Raw genomic sequence first — 21272 nt, forward strand, 5'->3', positions numbered from 1 at the left:
AAAGCATAACATCCCCAATAAGACTAGGGAACATCTCTGAAAACACTGTGAAAAATGTTCAAAAAGAAGGCACAGGAAGTGCTATCCTTGTGACCTTCCCCACCACATTAAAGTGCATCTGGGACTACCTTTCATCGACTGCCAAACAAAGAGAGACACAAAGATTCAAGAAGTGGGGGGCATGGTTTTGGTAAGGGGTGGAGCAGAGGTTTGAAGAACAGCAAGGGGGTGAAAGTAACCGAAACAGAGCCCGAGAGATATTAGAGCTTAGCCAGCTTGCAGTTACTGAAAGCACATGCTTCGGCCACCCTCCCCCCACCCCTCGCAACCCCTGACAGTGTCTGAAAATAGGTTCTCGCTAATCCCTCACGTGCATCCCAATGGGTACATTTACCTGGATAGCCCAAAGCTAAAATGACTTCAGGGGACAGAAGGAGAGAGGAGGGCACTGCCAGTTGCACACCTCTGCAATTCCACAGATAAAGGGAACTTCACGGAAGACAATGGCCTCATTACGAGTCCGGCGGTAGCCGTGCCGGAAAAACTGGCAGGCTGCCGCCGGACCGGTAATACCATTCCACCTCCGTGATTGCCGGAATCACCGGGGCATTAAAACCCCGGTGACCCGGTAATTCTGGAGGCGGAATTCAGTAAATCCCCATTCCCATGGAGTCTCATAGGCCTCCATAGGGATGCGGACCATGGAAACACTGGTTCCGTCTATGACAGAGCCGGTGTTTCCATGTCCGCCTGCTGGCGAGCGGTGTTACTTCCGCCAGGTTAGACCTGGCAGGAGTGACACCTCCCGCCTGCAGGACTCAGAATCAGCCGGTCCAGAAACAACGGTGGCAGCAAATTTACAGTCACCGTTGTTTCCGGACCGTCAGACTTGTAATGAGGCTCAATGACATTGTGATTTAGAAATCGATATTGCGTCACCTTGGCTAGGATGCTACAGGACCAGCTGTGGCACTCTCCAAGTCCAAGGCCTCCAGGCCTAGACCTTTGAGCCAAAGCAAACATTCCATGCCTGCTTCATGGAGGATCCAATGGGCCAGGAGAGATTAAGGGCATGCAAAGGACACTGAGCAGAGATCACTGCCTGTTTCACCCCAAGGTTAGGTACTGGCTATGCAAGAGAGGGAGGGGCAGCAAAGGCAGAGCATTGCTCGTCCTACGATATATAAAATGAGGCAGGATGAAGCAGTGTGTCATAATATGATATGTTATGTTACCTGTGTATTTGTAAATCATCAGTTTGTGTGTGGGCCTGTAGCACTTTCCGGTAGTGTGGAAGTTTAGCCCAGACATGGGCTTAGGACATGAGGGAGATAGGGGGGACAAATCCCCCGCACAATTTTAAGTGGGGGGATACAATGGCATTTATCCCCCCCAGTTTTCCCCAGTTTGTGTGTCGTTCTGGACATCTGCAGCCTGCAGCTCAGCAGTGGCGGGTACTATTAAAGATTCTTGTTACAACACCAACTCTGCTGCTCGCAGCTCGTTCGTGCATTCCCCCTCCCCCCGCACCTGCGCATTTGGCTGCTGAACATACTGCACATGCACCTGCGACTCGAGTGCGCAGTGCACTGCTGTGCAGCCTCCTCCTCCGCTTCCAGAAGAAGTCACTAGCCAGGCAGCGACGTGTGCTCCTGAGAGACTAACAGCGTGAGAGAGGGGGGGGCGTGGCCAACCGCCATGTGAGAAAGCCGCGCTTCGTTGCAGCTCCGCCGATGCGCCCATCATTCTGCCCACAATCTGCATCTAACTTGAATTAAACTATACCTGCTACCCGGAGTTCGCCTCAGTACAGCCTGCTGTCCTTCCGACGTTGGCCCGAGACCTGGGCACAGCTCCAACGAGGAGATACGCCGTAGTGAAGGTGGAGAGTACATGGCCTAAAATGGCGGCTGCCTGCTGACGACGGAAGATACGGCCGCCGCACCGCGCCGAGGAACAGTGCGGGGGAGGAGGATTGCCCCAGGCTCCGGCGGCCCGGGGACTGCTGACCCTGTCGCCCGTTGACCGGGGACTGCACCCGCCTCCGTGCGCCTCCCTGGCGCGTGGGGCATACATCGAAACGCCTGGACCCGAGGATCGGCCGCCCGGAGGCGACACCACACTGCGAGGTACGGAGTGGAGGTGGGGCTGCGGGGGACACTCGGCTCAACTGATCGAGCCCACTGCATCACCCCGGAGACGGGCTGCACCCAACCGCCGGTCCCCCTTCTTAGGCCGCGGAGCACACACTCGCACTGATTTGAACCGCAAGACCGCGCGCTCTGGGGTGGCGCCACAGTACACACTCCGGGCCTCGACTTCCACCCCCAGGCCCGCCTGCACAAGAGATGTCCGCAAAAGGCGCCAGGAACAAGCACAAGCAGACAACGATGGAGGCATTCGCAGCCACAGGCACCCCCAAACCAGGGGCCGCCGCCGCGGCCCCGGCGGCCTCGGAGGAAGAGCCCCCCGAACCCACGAACTCGCAACTACTGGAAGCCATCATGGCGCTCCAAAAAACCATGGAGGGCAAAATAGATGCCGTGGCCATCGACTTAAATCTACTTAGACAGGATGTGCGCTCCATTGCAGGCAGAACTGAAGCGTTGGAGTCCCAGGTAAAGGAAAACACCGAAGCAAAAACCCGCCTCTTGAGTGAGGTAGATGCCCTGGCCCAAAAAGTTAAGAACCTCGAAGACAGGGCGGACGAGGCGGAAGGACGGGCGCGCCGCAATAACATCAGGATCGTTGGCCTGCCAGAGGGAACAGAAGGCAACGACCCCACGAACTTCGTCGAAAATCTGCTGCTACAAGGGGTCGGAGCTGGCAAACTGTCTCAGGGGTTCACCATCGAGAGGGCGCACAGATCCCTCACTAAACGCCCACCACCGGGGAATCCGCCAAGGCCGATAATCGCTAAAGTCCTCAATTATAAAGACAGAGAGACTATCCTGGCTCACTCACGGAACGGGGGCCGCATAGAATTTGGCTCTGCCAAAATTGCAATCTTCCCGGCTATACCCTCCAGGTTCAGAGAAGTAGAGCTCAATATGCCCACACTAAGGCCAGACTGAAAAATGCAGGCTTGCGATACATGCTACTGTACCCGGCCAGACTAAAGATCATCCACAACAATAGAACGCACCTCTTCGAATCGCCGGCAGAAATTAACGAATGGATGGACAGGGAGCAGATCCCTGACATAGATGGAAGGCAACGGAAAACACGAGAAATCGGCACCCCCAGGGAAGCCTAACGAAACCTCCTTATTGGGAAGCTTGCGCAGCATCCTTACCTTGCAGATTGTGGCACTAATGAGTGTCTAGGAGCTGACCGAATGGCACCGCGTGGTGTCGGACACTACCAAGGGATTGGCCCGCACCCCCGAATCTCTTTGGGTGACTAACCCGCCCGTAGGGCACCAAGAGACCGAAGGTCTAATGGAGCGGAAACGGGGATGTCAGAACGGGGGGAACCCCGCTAGACTAGTTCTGTTAACGGCTAACGCCGAGTTCACTGTTCTTAAGGAAGGGAGCCCGCCTGTTGGAATCCCGTCCCAGTTAGTTGAAGGGGAAGTCCAGGACCACCTTGATCGCCACACAGCACCACTCCGACCTAGACACAGCAGGAGCTCCTGCCAGAACAAGCCACTGAACCGCATACAGATAGGCCAGAGGGCGTCGCCACAATGCAGCCCACCCACATACCCACATATACACCACATCCATGAATAACACAGTCAAAGTCATGTCATGGAACGTGAGGGGCCTGAACAGCTACATTAAACAGCACAGGGTCCATACCTTCCTTAAACGCCACAAGATAGGAATTGCCCTATTACAGGAGACCCACCTGAATGCACAGAAGCTAGCAGCACTGGCTAAGAGTTGGAGAGGAACCCTGATAGGCACCACGTTCTCCAACTATGCACGGGGAGTTCTGATATGGATTGCCCCCTCCATTCCCATCAACCTAACATACACTAATATCGATAACGAAGGGAGGATGGCCTTGCTCAGAGGCACCATTGAAGGCAGAGAATTCTGCCTAGTGAACACTTATGCCCCTAACCACGATGCGACGGTCTTTTTCCGTTCGTTATACACCCGGCTCAGTCCGGACAGAGACGGCACGTTTATATGGGGTGGGGATCACAATTGCACCCTTGATCCACGCATGGACAGATCAGATAGCAAACATACCCGCCCTTCCCCTCCCGCTAAAATATTGAAAGCCCTTTTACATCAATACGCCTTACTAGACCTCTGGAGGACTCGGCACCCGGAAGGCAGAGTCTACTCCTTCTACTCACCTCCACATGCGGTACACACCAGAATTGACAGTTTACTGGTGAGCGAAGAACACTTAGACACATTTGAAGATACGCAATACCTTGCCAGAGTACTGTCGGATCACTCCCCCATAGTAACCTCTTGGACAATAATGGCACCCCGACCCCCATACCCACATGGAGACTCAGAGGCGAAGCACTGCTAGATAAGGCATTTCAGGAACAGATCAGACAATGCACGGTAAACTATTGGCAGACGAACATGGACAGCGTCCAGCACGTCCACACGGCATGGGAAGCTTACAAAGTAGTGATCAGAGGGGAGATGATAGCCATCACAGGGGGAGTCCAAAAATCTATCACAGCTAAGTTGGCTGGCGCCGAAGATGAGCTGAAGCACCTAGAATCTATAGCCTCCTCTGACCCTGCCCACGTACACAAAATAATCAAACTAAAGAAGGCCTGCCTACAACACTGGGAGGCCCTCGGGAGACTCAGCTACACCAAGTACATCGAAAGGAACCATGCCCTCGGTGATAAACCGGGCAAATTACTAGCATGGCTTTGCAAGCGGGAAACCCCCAGAATACCCATCTGCCGCATACGCGACGATAACGGCATAGACGCGCACACACAAGCCGCTATAAACCATACATTTGTGGGGTTTTACCAGGCCCTCTACACCGACTCCTCACCGCCCACAGACACTGAAATAGAGGATGCACTGGACATCGTTAGATTACCACACCTTGAGGAACATGTGGCTGAGTCCCTGGAAGGGCCAATAACCCCTGATGAGGTTGCAGTGGTCATTAGAACGCTTCCCTCTGGGAAGGCACCGGGCCCGGATGGACTCCCAGGCGAGTTCTACAAGGCCTATGAAGACGAACTGGCCCCGCTGCTCTCTCAAGTCTTCAATGAGGCATACGATACAGGTCAACTACCCAGCACCATGAGGGAGGCGACCATTATACCACTCTTAAAACCCGACAAAGACGGCGCAGAGTGCGGCTCATATAGGCCCCTGTCCTTATTAAACACAGATAGTAAGGTTCTCGCGGCAATCCTGGCCATGAGGCTACGTAGAGTCATCCCGACACTGATCCACCAAGACCAGACGGCATATGTGCCCGGCAGTACCATCACAGAAAACCTACGCAGACTGCACCATGTCATCTACAGCACCGAAGGCAGACGGACGCAATGCGCAGTGGCGTCCTTGGACGCCTCCAAAGCGTTCGACTCAGTGCGCTGGAAATGGCTCCTGGCTACCATGTCCAAGCTGGGGTTAGGGCCTAGCTACATTAAGTGGGTCACACTCCTCTACACCAACCCGGAGGCCAGAGTACGCACCAACAACACCTTCTCACACAAATGGGAGCTTTCTCGAGGAACCAGGCAAGGATGCCCCCTATCACCCATGCTGTATATCATGGCTATAGAACCAGTGGCAGCATACCTGAGACAAGAATATGGAGATGGGGGCATAATGGTAGACGGGGTGAACCATGTGATTTCTATGTACGCCGACGATATGCTCCTCTACCTAACCAACCCTACACACATGCTGCCCTACATACTAGAAACCTTAGACAGGTTCCACAGATATACGGGGATCCAGATCAATCATAATAAATCCTGCCTATTCCCCCTAGCCGCCTTGAGCGGAGTAGCGACCGATAAGCTTCCCAAACTAGCCCTGAAATGGGAACCCTCCTCCTTTAAGTACCTGGGCATTGTGGTGCACAGAGACCCCAAGACAGAGCACGTGCTGAATACAGTAAGGGCAAAGGAAGGTCTGGCAAGATCAATGGAATTCTGGAGCAAGCTACCACTGTCGGTGGCGGGCAGAGTGGGCCTACTAAAAATGGTGGCGTTGCCCAGACTCCTATACTTCTTCACCAACGTACCATATAACATACCACGACAATTCTTCACCGAACTACACAGGCTGTGCAGGACGTTTTTGTGGCAAGATGGAAGGCGCAGAGTCGCCCTGGAAACGATGCAGAGACCGTATGACAGGGGGGGCCTCAGGGTACCTAACTTCGAACTATATTACCTTGCTGGACAATTGAAGCGTGTGATACAATGGATGGCCGATGAGGCCACTACAGACACTCGCCTGCTGCAACCAGGAGTCACGCAACTGCTCCTCAGAGATCTACTATGGTCTGAACCCAGAACCAAACAACCTCACTCGTACCTGATCCTCCTGGGTATCCAGATATGGAGAAGGGCCTGCAGGGCCGCATTGCTCCCGGACCCCTACTCTCCACAGATCCCAATAACTGCCATCATGACTAACAGACCGGGAAGCCAAAGCATAATAAGAGACACTTGGGAACCTTGCGGCATTGCCACCCTGGGCGATCTGGTGGACGACCAAGGAATCTTAAATTTCACAGAGCTACACGAAGTCTCTGGAATCCACACCGGACAGTTCTTACTACACAATGCAGTGGTCAAGAGACTAGCAGCACGCTGGCCCACGATGGAGAACTTGAACACCGGACACGAAAACATAGAGAGCCTGCTCGGGGCGGCGGAGGGAGGCCACGAGACCTCCAGAATATATGACACATTGCTAGACAGCGTCACCCAGCAAAGCCTTAAGTGCAGGGAAACGTGGGAACAAGAACTTGGATCGCAGTTTGAAGACAAAGAATGGGAGGCCATAATGGTATACCACAAGAAGGTATCCAGGAACGCCAGGTTCCAACTCATCCAATTTTACATTACGAACAGAGCGTATCTCACGCCAGACATCATTTCCAGATTTAGTGGAGCCGTGAGTACGGGATGCCCTAAATGCAACGAATCCCACGCAGTGATGACACACATGTTCTGGGGATGCCCCGCCATACAGTCCTTCTGGGCCCAGGTCAAAACTAAGGTGGCCGAGGCGAACATCACCCTGGAGGTCCACACGCCACAAGCATGTATCCTTGGTAGATACCCCAGAAGTAAGAAGAACAGACCACTCAATAAACTAAAAGACCTAATGTACATGCTGGCAAAGAGACGCATTGCCATGAACTGGAAGAGCCCGCAGGCCCCCTGCCTGCTAACATGGTGGGAAGACCTTCGCAAATGGACGAATGCCGAAACTGCGGCTTGGGAGATGGCCCAGCGCCAACAAAGACAGGACACCTCAGACGACCTCCTACAATGGGTGGAGCTAACTGTTACATTGTTCAACCCCAATGCAGAAAGCTCCTCTGGCAACGACACAATTGACTCACAACAATCACAAAGCTGAACTTGTGGTGTATCACGTTTGATCCGGACAGTTGGGATTGGGGGGGGGAGGGTGGGGCGGTTGTAACTGCACTTTGTTTGGTGTGTAACTATGTAATTGGCACAATGTAAACAATAAAAACAGATTTAAAAAAAAAAAAAAAAACAGCGTGAGAGAGTGTGACCTCCTGGAGTCCGAAGAGGCTTAGACTCATCGAGACCTCACTTAAACTCAGCCTACTAAGGTATGTCAAAGTGGCCCCTGAGTGCAGGCCGAGCCACGGCGGGGCCGGTATCGGGTTGGAATGGGTTGGGGAGGAGTGCTAAGCGGTGTGCGTGTTGTGTGCCTGTGGGGAAAGAGTAGGAGCGAGTGCTTTGAGTTAAGGACGTGGGTGTGACTGTGAATGGTGAGGTTGGACATGGCGACAAATAGTCTTTGTATGGATTGTGCGACGTGGTTTGGTGGCATTGGCAGATGGTTTGCAACTGAGAGAGTAAACAATGGGTCTGGGTGAGATTCCATTCCGGGGAGATTGCCGGTGTTTCATGGGAGGAGTTCGGCATGCCTGGGCCTCAAGTCGTATCTTGGGCGTGAGGGGGGCGGTGGGAGATATTTCTTAGTCTTTAAATAGAATGTGAAGGTGTGAGAACTACTAACCAATTTAGTTGAATGGATTTTATCCATAAATGAAGGATGAAAGGTGGAGTTGCACGCTACCATGATTCAAGCTATAGCTTAGAACCAGATCACAGAAACGCAGGTGCAATTTGCTGACGATTTCAAGGGCTGATTTGTGTTTGCTTGTAATCTGTCATCTGTCGTTCAGCATATGTATAACTATAACAGGTCTGTTTTTTTCTATCACAAGTGGTGATTAGGATAATAATTTCTCATGTTGTGTCAGTGGCATGCTCTCTCGCAGTGCAGTGCAGGGCATGATGGTCCTACACTCAACCACTGCACATGCGTCATTCCATGTGCAAGGAACATGCACTCTCTATCCAAACTATGCCACCCAGCCATGTGCGTGCACCCGTCTGTGAAATGAACTGTGATGGCCTTCATTAGTTGTGAAATTGGTTGTGACAGCAGCCAGGGAGTTTCGCTTATCATTTGTTCCGCAGTGAGAAATCCCCAAGAAAAATGAAGAAGGAGAACAGTGCTGAGGCTTAATCTGGCTGAACAAGCAGAGCAACACAGGTTCGATTCCCGGGGTCCGTGCTTAGAAACCTCTGGGAATTAAATGCGATATAAATTACCAATTACCAACAATGCGTGGCTTTCAAAGGAAAGTGCGGCCGAGCTCAGCTCCGGCCTACTCTCGCATTGTGGATGCCACTTTTTTCTTCTTTGCATTTCTCAGTTTTGTATCTGAAGATAACATTTGTAAAAAAAAAAAAATGCATTCTGAGAGTAACAAAGTTTGTTTGCTTGTGATCATAAACAGCGACTCAACATCAGGGTCCGACTGGGAAAAAGTGATATATAAACTGAAGAAAAGTGATATATGTGAAAATAGGGAATTTTCACAAGCTAAGGGTAGAACTTGGGGGTGCATTTTGGAACAATGTGTGACAAATGGCGCTTTTTAAATCCTATTGGAACTCTATGGATGGTCATGAAGCTAGTCGGCAACGATTAATAAAGCAGTCCACACTCACCTGTCAGACCAGCCCTTTGGTCATCGCTCTATATGGCAGTCCGAGTCGGCTCCATAAGGCCACCTTTTCTGTGATCCCCAACCAACCAATGAAGTGTAATGAGCAGCTGCTATGTGGGGACATTTACTGGATAACGAAGCCCTCACGTTCTCACTAGAAGGTCATTATTCAGTGTACTGTCCCTCCAGATGTTTTGGACTATGCAGACCATTGTGGCAAATTGGAGTTCGAGTCCAACACATCTGAAAGGGCTGCAAAGTGAGTAAACACCATCAAATAGTGGACACAGGATGTCTTCAGTCATCTAAAACATGCTGGTGTAACCCCCAGAGGTGGCGTAGATGCATTCAGGCAGCAGAAAGTAGTAAATATTCTGATTTTATCTGGGAAAGTACATTCTGCTTAAATGCTACACTAATAATAATAATAATAATAAATTTCTTGTATAGCGCTGCACACCCATAGGCTCTCAGAGCGCTGAAATAACAGAAGAGATTATTATCCCACAGAGTGGTATTCAATTTATCGACCAGGGACGTGATCCCCCCCACCTCCCCAGATTTTATGGGTCTCCTACGCCCCTGAGCCAAGACAAGACTGCAAAATACGTGTTATTATAGCGTGAACGCGCATACCGTAGGCATGGAATCAGCACGTCAATATTCTGGTTGTAGAGGTCAAGGTATCAGTAACAGAAATAACAGTGCATTATTATGCGCCAAACCGTGCAATACTCAGTAGAAACATAACAGTGCATCACACCATTATATATCAGTCAAAGGTGTTTACTGTGTCAGCACCGCAGTACGAGCTGCGAGCATAGGTCAATGGTGTAATCATTTAGTGGCTGACAGACCAAAGACAAAACCTAATTGGAGCATATCAACCCACACCCAAACACATGCAGTTAGCTCTCCCGCACTTCCATTCTTATTACCTCCAAACTCACCCATTCCCAAGCATCTCCTTGGATCACTTCGGTTGGCAGGCGACTCCTGGTCCTGATTACAATGGGCACTGGGTCAAATGTCCTGATCCTCGTCACCATATGCAACATCACAACCCAGTCAGGGAAGGTAGAGGGGATACTGCGCTGGGCAGAGCTTATGGGTTTAAATGCGGAAGTGAAAGTCTGTCATTAATAGTTTAGCCATAACAGAAGGCGGGGGCCGACAGACAACTGAAAAGGCAGGAAGTGAAAGTGAGGTTTACGGGTGGGGGATCAGGAGAGACTTAACAGTAAGAGCAGCCTGACTCAACTGGGAGAGCAGTCATCTGTGCTTGTAAATGCATGTTAGGTAACTCCCTGATTTTGGCCCCCCAGGCTTAGGAAAATGAGCTAAAACCTCACAGGTGCCAGGCGCACAGAGCCACCGACATGTACTGCACACACAAAGAAAATACGCAAATTCCTGCTCTGACCATCCTTGCAGATAAGTGAATCGGCAAGAGTCTGTTTTATGAGAAATGCAAAGCTAAGATATTGGTGACTAATTGTTCCCCTTATGACACTGTAGCAACTACTAAGACCTGTTTCGCTCAAGGATTAGGCTTCGGCTGTGTAAGGGGAGGGCAGCAAATGGAAACAGTTTACCACCTTTCAGGGTTAGAGTAGACCCCGTTTCTTTGGGATATGAATCACATCTCACAGTCTACGAGAAAGCTCCATGTGTAGTGATAGTACCTTTGCAGCATATACATTATGTGTCATATATGTCGTAGTAACCGTGGCACACTTATTGAATGATCACACCTGTTTGAAAGTGATTGATTTCCTTTACTTGAAAAGTAAGCAAATGACCGGGAAGGATTGCTTAAGCCCAAGATGCTTGCGTTTTGTCAGCGTGTCGTGAAATGTGTAGTAATCATGCGGGTTGCTTCAAAGCTTTATTATCTTTAACCTGTGAAATCCTGCTTCCACCCAACGCTCTCTCAGAATCCCCCTCTCGAGCCTCTCCAGGATCCACAGTACAATTCTATCATTCAACATACCACATATCCCTCTCTCTTTCAACAGCAAACTATTTACACTTGTGATCACTAATATCTTTCCAACAGCAAATTATTTACACTTGTGATCATTCATTTGTGATGAATCAACATTTAAGGCACGAGTGGTCCAGGGATGAATATCGGTTTCTAAACCATCAATCAAATCCACACCTCTAGTACAGCAGAAGGGATCCGAATAGATAGGAAACACAAGCAAATTATAAAACTCCTTGTCCAATTTTGGTAATGTGGAGAGAACGGCAGGCTCATCTCTGAAAGGTCATGTATCGTTGGTTAGTTGCAACACAGCGAAAATACAATTATTACCCAATGATAAAAGGGACTGTCCAGTCAAGGTCGTATACAAATATCTACTTTATTATTATCACAAAAGACAGTTCTCGCACACTACAAAATACAACCCACCTTGTAAAGGAAGGCACAGGACAGACAGTTTCAAAGAAGGAAAAGGGATGCACTCTGCATACTGGTAGTCAGGAAAAGTAAATAATGGCAACAGTTCTAGGATATTTGCTTTCAGCACAAAGGGAGCAATGGTTCGTAAAATGTCTCTAGGGGCTTTCAGAGAAGGACCAGGGGGACAGATCCACAATGTACTTTGTGCTCTAGGAGTTCTTGGTGCTCGACAGTGTCCAGTCGTTTTCAGGGCGCTTTGCAGCTTCTGTAACAGAGTTCAAGATGGGAGACAGCTGCGGGTATCAGGCGGCAGGCAGTTTGACAAGCAAATCTGGATGGACGGCTGCAGGCTGTCCTAGATGGCGGTTCAGGGTCAGGAATCGTGTCTTAGTGCTGTTCGGCAGTTCTGAAGTACTGGTCGAAGCGTCTCGGACGGCTTTAGCGACTGCGGCGTAACAACAGTCAGTGGTGCAGTCGGTTGCAGCTCGAGGAGCTCGACTAGCTCGAAAATGTCCTTTAAGGCAGATGTCGGTAGACAATCTTCAATGCACTTCTCTTAGTTTCTTCACTGGGCTCATGTTGTTCTTAAGGCGGACGGCCAAAGCTGAGGAGTGCGTTGCAGGCAGGTGCCTAGTCCTAGGTTTCGAGGTCAAATACCTTCTGGCACTTCCCACCTAGGACGCTTGCTGCAGAGCCTAGCAGGGCACCCGGTGTGCTTGCTGTGTACCATATCTGTGGCTGCTGGAGGGTCCTCTGGTTTGGGTATCTCCCTCTGTTTTCTGGGAGATGTTTAAGGTAGAGATCTTGCTTCCCTCTTTGGAGGTCCTGGTGTTCCGTCACTGGCGGAAGATGTAAGGCAGACTATGCCTTCTGCCAGGGCCCAATGATGAGTTCTTCTTGCTACTAATTGTAAAGTCTTAAGATAATCTGCCAAAAGAGGGCCACAGCCCTCTTTTAAGGCCAAATGGACCAAAGGGATTGTTGTAGGCTAAGCCTACCTTAATTTACCAATCTTGGGACCCGACCAACAATCGCCTGTATGCATGAGGTCATAACCAGTGTGCTTTGCAACAGAAAAGGTAAAGGTAACAGCCATGTTTTTATACCACAAGAAACATGGACCACCAGAGTTTTTTACATCAATGGCTATAACATTTTGCATTGCCTAGCCACTCTTGATGCCAAAGGACGCCCCCGTGGTGGCCTGGCAATTGGGGCTCAATCAAAGCTCTTGCTTAAACCCTTTGAAGTTGATATCAAATCGCTCTTTGTAATGGCTGCTACTTTGAGGGATCTCTCCCCTGCCCCTTCTATGACTCTCATAATTAACATATACAACCCCCCTGATGGGGCTGCTTTCGTTAGGAATCATTGCCCTAGGAGTAACATTGTGCTGGCTGGTGATCTGAATGCCCTCTAACTCCTGACAACCGCCCCAGACACCCCTAGTGTGCCTAATTATGATGGTTTGTGGAATTGTAATTCTCCTTTGCTCTCGATCGCCTTGGGTTGGGCTAGAATGGTGGAAATTCATAATATGGTCTGTTTAAATAAGAAAGGTAAAAATATGTCTAGGCTACTTTTCACGTGGACTAATGGTGCCAGCCATTCTTGTCTTGGTTGTATTTTTGTTGATCGTATGTTTTCTGAGCAAAGTGAGTCCTTTTCAGTTGTTTTCTACACATTGAGTGATCATGCAGTTTTATCTTGGTCTAGCAAGCTGAAACATCCTGTGATACTTATTCATAGGAACTATATGGAGTGAGGGGAATGTACTTCCGATTAGTGATTATGTGCAAGCCAATCCATTGGTCCTTTTCCACTGACTGGAGAAGAATAGCTGGGACCTTTCTAAGTTAATGCCCCATTTACGGAAACTGCTCAATCTTAGCCACGGGACTCTGAAAGTCTCAAATCGACATACCAGCACCTTTGATATTGCCATCCCTCATGCCAAGAAATCATTTAGCAAACAGTGTCCCATCATTAAAAGCACAAAAAATTGAACATGGCAAGAGAAAAAGAAATTATTTGCAATAGCCTCAACACAAAAAAATGGCTTTGCACTCACAGGTTTTCAATGCGCAGCGCTCAGTGGACATCTCTCTTTAACCTCCTGAAAAATCATGATGAAAATAAATTATGGGCAATGGCCAGAAAATTTGTTAACGCCCACTCTATACTTGAGTTAAATTCGATTGGCCAACGGGAATGGGCAACTGCCATCAAAGTTTTATATTTTGAGGCTATGTTAAGCACTAACATTGACTTCTACCCCTCTACTGTAAACAGCTCTGCTGGATTTGACAGACGATATTGCGACTATTATAAATACATTGAATTGCTCCCGCGTCCGGGATCTGACACATTGTCAAACATTGTTTAAAAAAAAAATTTTGGAGCCTTTATTTTATTTCGCCAGATTAATCCCCGAAAACTGGAGGAGGTCAATATTGATTCCTATTTTCAAAAAGGGAGACCGCACTGACCCACATGATTACTGTTTGTTGGTAATGATCGACATTAGCCAAAAAATCTTTTCGAACATTTTATTAAGAAAACTTAATAGTTTGGTTTTAAAAAAAAAACTTGTACCCCCATTTCAGACTGGCTTTTGAAAAAGCCATAATACCATAATACCTTACATAATATCAGTGCATTACATTTTATTATTTCTGCTTGCTGTAGCAAAGCAAATTCCAACCTTTATATATGTTTTGTAGATTTCAGCAAAGCATTTGATACTATCTCGTGGCCATTGTTGTGGACTAAACTGGCAAATTGGGGCACTGACTTTTTCTTATTATACTTTCTCAGATCTTTGTACACTAATACCACTTTCACTGTGCACATTAATCAGCAGGGGGAACTTACTGATGAAATTCCAATCAAGCTTGGCCTCAAGCAGGGTTGTGTTTTGGCCCCCCTCCTGCACAATCTCTATGTTGCTGACACGGATACTGCCAATGAATCTGCCCGCAATTTTCCTCTGTGCATAGGAAACACCCTTGTGCTCTGGATCGGGTATGTAGATAACACTATATTACTAGACCGCACCCCGATCAGTCTTCAACACTCTTTGGATGCTCTCATTACTTACGCAGATACAAATTTCCTTAGAGTGAATATAGCAAAGACAAAAATCATGATTATAGGCCAGAAACCAAATAAAACTAGCTTCATCTGGTATTGCAAGGGGACCCCAATTGAAGTTACAGATAAATATATCTATCTTGGTGTCCTTTTTTTCTGCCAAGCCTTCCCAGCACTTTTACGGTAAGCAATGTTATAACTAAAATATTGAAAAAAATCACTGCTGTTAAAGCAATTTGTACAAATAAAGGAAGGGCACAATATTCAGGGCTTGATTTCCATTTACCGTAAGAGCATCCTTGCTGGGATACTATACAGCCTTGAAATATTGCCTGAGAACATGATGAAGTGGGCGGGGCAGTTTGAAGACTCGGGAGGATAGCTCAGGTGCAACGCGCTTGCCTTAGAAGCAAGACGATATGGTGCAACACAGGTTCGATCCCCGGGTCCGTGCTTAGAAACCTCTGGTTATTAAGCACGTTATAAATAAACAATAAAAAAAAAACAAGGAACACTTCAGCGCTCTACTTTGGGTGTCCCAAGCACAGTCCCTGTTGAGGCACTTCGTTGTGAGCTGGGAGTTCGTTTTCCTCTGTTTACAAGAATGTCCCAAACCCGAAAGGAATTACCTCCACGGGGCAGGCGAGCAGCAAACATTTTTAGGAAATATGAAACCCTGGCCCTCCTCCCCAATGACATTGCCAGGGCTACTGTATAATCTCCGCTACAACAATCTCGTCCCACGTACAAGTGAGTCCTGAACCACTGGAAGTTCCAGTTAATATGCATGGCATGACTGACGTATTCGCATCCCGCCCTACATCTGTGCTCATAGGGTATAAACTCAGAGGGCTAATCACCCCCCCAGGTAACCTTAAGCCAACCGCCAAAATTGTCTTTGACAAACTCAATGTACAGACTAACATACCAGTGAAACAGGCAATTCCTGCTTATGATAATAACCAGGTTGCGACCACAATAGTTGATAACATAACAAATAGCTCATATGCCTGTGTCGAACCCTCGGCACACTTAACTACTAATTCCAATAAACACCATCTCAACACAAATGGTGTCACAGATTTCCAATCACATGATATACCCACGGTATGCCCTTCAAACAGATCTGAAATTCTCATCAATGACACTGGTAAAAAGATTACATTTCTGTTACTTAACACCAGATCCCTTATTCGATACTCTATGGAGGTGGCCGAGTACATCTCTGAACAGAAAATAGCATATGTGCCACAACAGAATCAGGGCTACATAACGCTGCAGGGCTAGCACTCTCTCTTGCTATACCGACAGGATATCACATCCTAAGAGCAGACAGGCTCCACACAAAAGGAGGTGGGGCGGATGTAGCACTTATTAATGAGGATTCTCTACAGGTTTGTAAAATCGAGAACATTTCACTATCAGAGTGTGAACTTATATACGCCAAACTGGCCTTTGAGTCCAGCACTACTATTAACATCTTCCTGATCTGTCAACCACCTCAAAGTATGTCAGACTTCTTACGGCACCTGAGTGGCTTAATCTCCTCCCACTTCAAACCGTCATCTAGAACCATGATTATTGGTGACTTCAACCTGGGATTCTTAGATGGCACTGACGTAATGGCAACATTGGTCGGGACTACCCTGCAGAATCTGGTTTTCACTCAGCACATCAACTTAACTACTCACAAAAGAGGAAGGATTCTAGACTGGGTGCTCACCCACAATGTCAGCATAAGGGAATTTGAAATTAACCCTTGTCCCTGGTCGGACCACTTTTTTGTTGCTTGGAGCATGACCATACCGGCTCACGGTCAATGCAAAGTTACCAAACAGTGGAGTTCTTTTAGGAATGATAAAAAGCTCACACCATCAGCCATGATTCCTTATATCTCCCACGTCATTGACAATCTATCCAATCTAAATTCAGCTGAAGAATTGGCTATATAATACCAGCATATGCTAGAGAACGCAGTTCTTAGCTTGGCCCCAGTCAAATATCACCTAATGAGGGAACAACCAAATAAAGCTTGGTTCTCTGCGGACATTCGTTAGCTAAAGAAAATCTAAAATAAGACACTGAAACAGTGGATGAAAACTAAATCTCCTGAGGATAACACCAGCTATTCCCTTGCTGTTAAAGCTTACAAACTGGCCATCTGTAAGGCAGAAAAATCAAACTTTGATCATAGAAACTCTGGTGCAGCGTCTTGCTCTAGGGAGCTTTTCAGAATCCTTTAACAGCTGGAGGCTCTCAAGTGACCAAAGATGCTAGTTGGTGTGCGGACATACAAAATGCATTTATAGACAAGCTGAAAAACATACAGACAAACATTACAGCTAAGCATGCTGCATTTGACATCAGTAATGTTGATCCATTTTCCCTAGGGATCATGAGGACACCCATTACATTCAAATTTTAATCAGTTAGCCACAACAAGTGACAGAAATCATTAAGAAACTAAAACCCACAAATTGTAAAGGGGACCTCTGCCCCGCACTTACAGTGGAGTCCTGTGCTGTTCAGCTAACTCTTCTTATTACCAAATGTATTAATGCCTCCTTCCAAGAAAATTGTGTTCCACCTTGCATCAAAAAGCATGGGTCTCCCCATTGATCAAAAAGCCTGCACTGGACCCTAATGTGCCAGGGAATTACATGACCATCACCAATGTGCACTATCTTCTGAAGATTCTCAACAAGGCGGCCCACATACAAATCAAGGAGTTTCTCTCCAAACATAAAATCCTGGGAGTAAAACAATCAGGCTTTAGGCGTACACACAGCACATAATCTACCCTGCTAGACTTAAAAGCCAACATCTTTAAATCTTTTGAGGAGGGCAATAGAGCACTGCTTGTATTGCTGTATCTATCCACGGAATTTGATTTGGTGGATCATGCCATACTGGCGGATAGACTACAGCACTCAGCCTCTTGCTCTACATCAGCGGATCGCAAGGCCAAGGTATTCTACAAAGACGCTATGGCTGAGGAATTCCCAGTAACTTGTGGGTCCCAAAGGGGTCATCCGTGTTGCCCACAATAAACATTTTCATGTTACCCCTGCTTGAAAAACTGGACAGGGAAGGCATTATATATGCCAATTAGGCAGATGACACGCAATGCCTGATACCCCTTACTGGGAACCACGCCACTGACTTTCTCTCCATCAATGCCATTTATGGGCAGTTTTAAACCTGGATGTGTATTATTGCTCTCGCTCTTGACGACTCAAAGACTGAGTTGATGGTAATGGGTAATCCCGTGCAACTCTGAAAGTTAGGCCCAGAATATCAGAGCTTTAACAGGCTGTACCATCTCTACCCAAACCAAAGGCAAGACATTAGGAGTTACTCTTGACCAAGAGCTGAACATGAAGGCCCAAGTAAGCAGCCTTGTTTCAGATACCTCTTATCATCTCAAATTGCTTGCCCAGCTAAGACCATTCCTTAACTCCATCAACTGTGCCACTATCGCATGAGCCATAATAGGAGCTAAACCTGACTATTGCTCCAGCCTCCTGATGGGCATTGCTAAAGGCGAATTGATGCGGTTACAGGTTATTCAGAATAATGCTGTCCGCATTGTCGAGGGACTTTGCAGATCAGATCATGTATCCGCAGTACGGACTGCTCTTCATTGGCTCCCAATCAGCAGCAGAATCATTTTCAGAGTTCAATGTAACACACACAAGTGCCTGTAAGGTGATATAGCCGCAAGTACCTCTCAAACTGTATAATATGGCTACCCTCCCATAGGGTTTTAAGATCCAACAATGCCTGCCTGTAGACACATCGCAGGCTTGACTATGTACTGTTGATCAAGGGTCCTTTCCCTATGGAGCACCTAAAATCTGGAATGCATTGCCTCCTGATTCAAGAGCTTGTCCTTCTCTGGCTGCCTTCAAACGAGGACTAAAAACTGTCTTGTTTCAGTAAACTTTTCACCCTGACGCAGATAAGTCTGCTATCACTCTCTCATCCCAGAATTGCACTTTTTTGTTTGTTTTTGTTCCATGTTTTGTCCAGGCGCCCCTATGCCTGAGGGCTTTGTCCTGCACCACACAAATAAATAAATAACTTCCAGTGTTATGCTGATGACACGCAGCTCTCCTTCGAGCTTCCCTCCTCTGCCTCCTCCTCTTCCTCTCTCATTCCTGAATGCTCTGAGAAACCTGATGGCATTCTCACACCTATTCCCCAGGGATCTTCTATTCAGGTGGCCAGGGAAGGGCCATCGCTTTTTGATCCTGACCCTGGGGGTGGACAAGCGAGGGAGGATCATATGGGTAGAGGGTCGCTGGAGACTGGGGAGAGAATACCAAAGGGTGAGAAATGGTATTCCCCCTGTCCTGATGACAATTCATCCTACTCCCCTCTACCTTTGTAGGCTACTGTGACAGTACCTTACCCATTGACAACATACAAAGTACTGCAAAGAGAAAGAGGCATCATCAAATGAGGAAAATTACCTATGAAAGAAACCATTATAGTACTGAGAAGAAGATACGAGCAGAGGCAAACCAGTACTTTCAATACATTTGTCCCACTAACGAGGTAAGGCAAAGTCAGGCACTTAAAACTAACTATCATATCCTGCAGCCTATCAACCTTTGCTGGGAGTATAAAATGGACACAGCCAGACAACCCGGAGAGAACGGGGAACGAAGAGCGCAAGGAGCAGCAGCAAGGGGTTTGTGTCGGAGAGTGTCCCTGAGAGAACGGAGTGGCGAGTTGTCAGAAGTCTGCACAGGAAAGTCGGCAGTGTGGCCAGGGAGCCGGACGGAAGAAGGGCAAGGAGCCGCGTCTACAGGCGGTCCCTGTGGTGAACACCCAGAACTGCTCATTACCCTGGCTGGAGGCACCAGTACAGGGTTGTCAGAGGGGCAGGTGGAGCAGCCCTACCTTTTACGAGGAAGAACGAAAATGCTAGCGATCCAGATGCAAACGCAGATGAGTTTCAGAGGCTGAATGAAACCCGGCGTGCGTCTAATCTGAAGATACACTGTGACCGCGTAGTCGCGTGCAGCAGGCTGCTAAATTGTACAAGTGTGAAACTGAGGGAGAGCGCCTTGCCAGTAATGGAAAGTAATGTAACATTGTAACAGGGATGAGTCACCCGAAACCGCTGAGTGAAAAGCTACCAAAGGGAGCTAGCGAAGTGGGAGCAAAAGCCGACGATATACGAAAGCAAGTTTTCAAAGTAAAAGAAGTGGCTGAGGGCAGCACTGGGGTGGCTGGTTGCGTGACCTGTAATGGGTGGACCATGTGTTCTAAAACTGTGCCTACACCAGGAAGCCCTAATATATAAAGAGGGGCCCTAAGCCTAAGCCTCAACGTTAGGCCAAGGGCCACTGATTGTGCAACCTGTTATGGGTTGACTGTGAGCTCTAAAACTGCACCACGACCAGGAGGGGGCTGCAGCAAAAGTGTTGTAAAGTGTGAAGAACCTGTGAACGTTGTTTTGTGAGCAAGTACTGTATTGAGCTTGGGGAAGGGAACCCTGAGCCTTGAATGAATACAAATAAACTGTTTCTTGTGAACTTTGAGCATCTTTGATAGATGGGTACTTCGGAGTTACCCAATTTGATCGGTTTTAATTGATCGAATGGTAAATCTGGCCGAATTAGGCCAGTACCATTCGATCAATTAAAATCAATCAAATTGTGTAATCAATACCGAACATGGGGAGCAGGGGTTGCGAGGGTGTCCCCCGCTCCCCATGTTCAGTATTGATGGCCTTGATGGCTGGCAGGTGGCCCCCGCTTCCTGAGGACTGTAGGCGGGGGACAGGGAAAAAAAGAGACAAGGGGACCCTGTGGCATGGTATCCGACCCGCGTTAGAGGGATGGAACTGGTGCTGCAGGGTCAGAAGCAAGCAGACGGGCAAAAGGTAAGTGGAGGGGTATGTATTGGGGTGAAGGGGCAAAGATTTGCAGAGTTTGGCTGCTGCAAAATTGGTTTCGTGGCGGAATTGACTACTGTCAATTTCGCTGCAAACAATTCTGCCACGGCCAAATCACATACATCTGATATTTCATGAACTGGTACCTGAAGTTTGAACTTCTTAAGAACCTTCTTTTTTTAACTGAATTTCTGCCAGTAAACCTTCTGTGGATTATAACCAGAGACTATACCCCAGAGTGTAGGAACTTTGCAAGATGCTACTATTTGAACTGTATTCTGACTTGGGAAAGGGAGCTAGCTAGTGCTCCAAATGTTATGTTATTCACTTCATTTGAACCATCCGTTCACTATAGTTGTCTCTTAGATGTGAGGGCAATCATAGGTTTGGCTACAGAAAGACTTTTTGGGATTTGGACAATAAGACTAGGGAGCATCTATGAAAACACAGCCCAAAATTTTCAAAAAAGAAGGTGCAGGAAGAGCTATCGACATGACCTTCCCAACCACATTAGGGTGCATGTGGGGACTACCTTTCAACGACTGTCAAACAAAGAGACCCACAAACATTCAAGAAGTGGGGGCATGGTTTTGGTAAGGGGTGGAGCAGAGGTTTGAAGGAAAGTAAGGGGGTGAAAGTAACCGAAACGGAGCCCAGGAGAGTATTAGA

At 47.9% G+C, this 21272-nt stretch overlaps 1 protein-coding gene across 8 annotated transcripts in view; it reads right to left on the reverse strand.

The window, feature by feature from the left end:
• SH2D5 (SH2 domain containing 5) overlaps nt 1-21272 on the reverse strand; it is a 518455-nt gene that overhangs the window by 430389 nt on the left and 66794 nt on the right. For 2 of the 8 annotated variants that reach the window (XM_069610335.1, XM_069610328.1), the window contains exon 1: nt 10143-10391. The exons of 5 other annotated variants lie outside the window; for them this stretch is intronic. The gene's annotated coding sequence lies outside the window, so the exon portion shown is untranslated. Of the gene's footprint in view, nt 1-10130; nt 10392-21272 lie in introns of those variants that run through there. One more of the 8 variants, XM_069610332.1, reaches the window with a different exon arrangement.

The sequence above is a fragment of the Ambystoma mexicanum genome, chromosome 8 (assembly GCF_040938575.1).
Source record: "Ambystoma mexicanum isolate Mex_15411 chromosome 8, UKY_AmexF1_1, whole genome shotgun sequence".
In the NCBI taxonomy this organism is placed as follows: Eukaryota; Metazoa; Chordata; class Amphibia; order Caudata; family Ambystomatidae; genus Ambystoma; species Ambystoma mexicanum.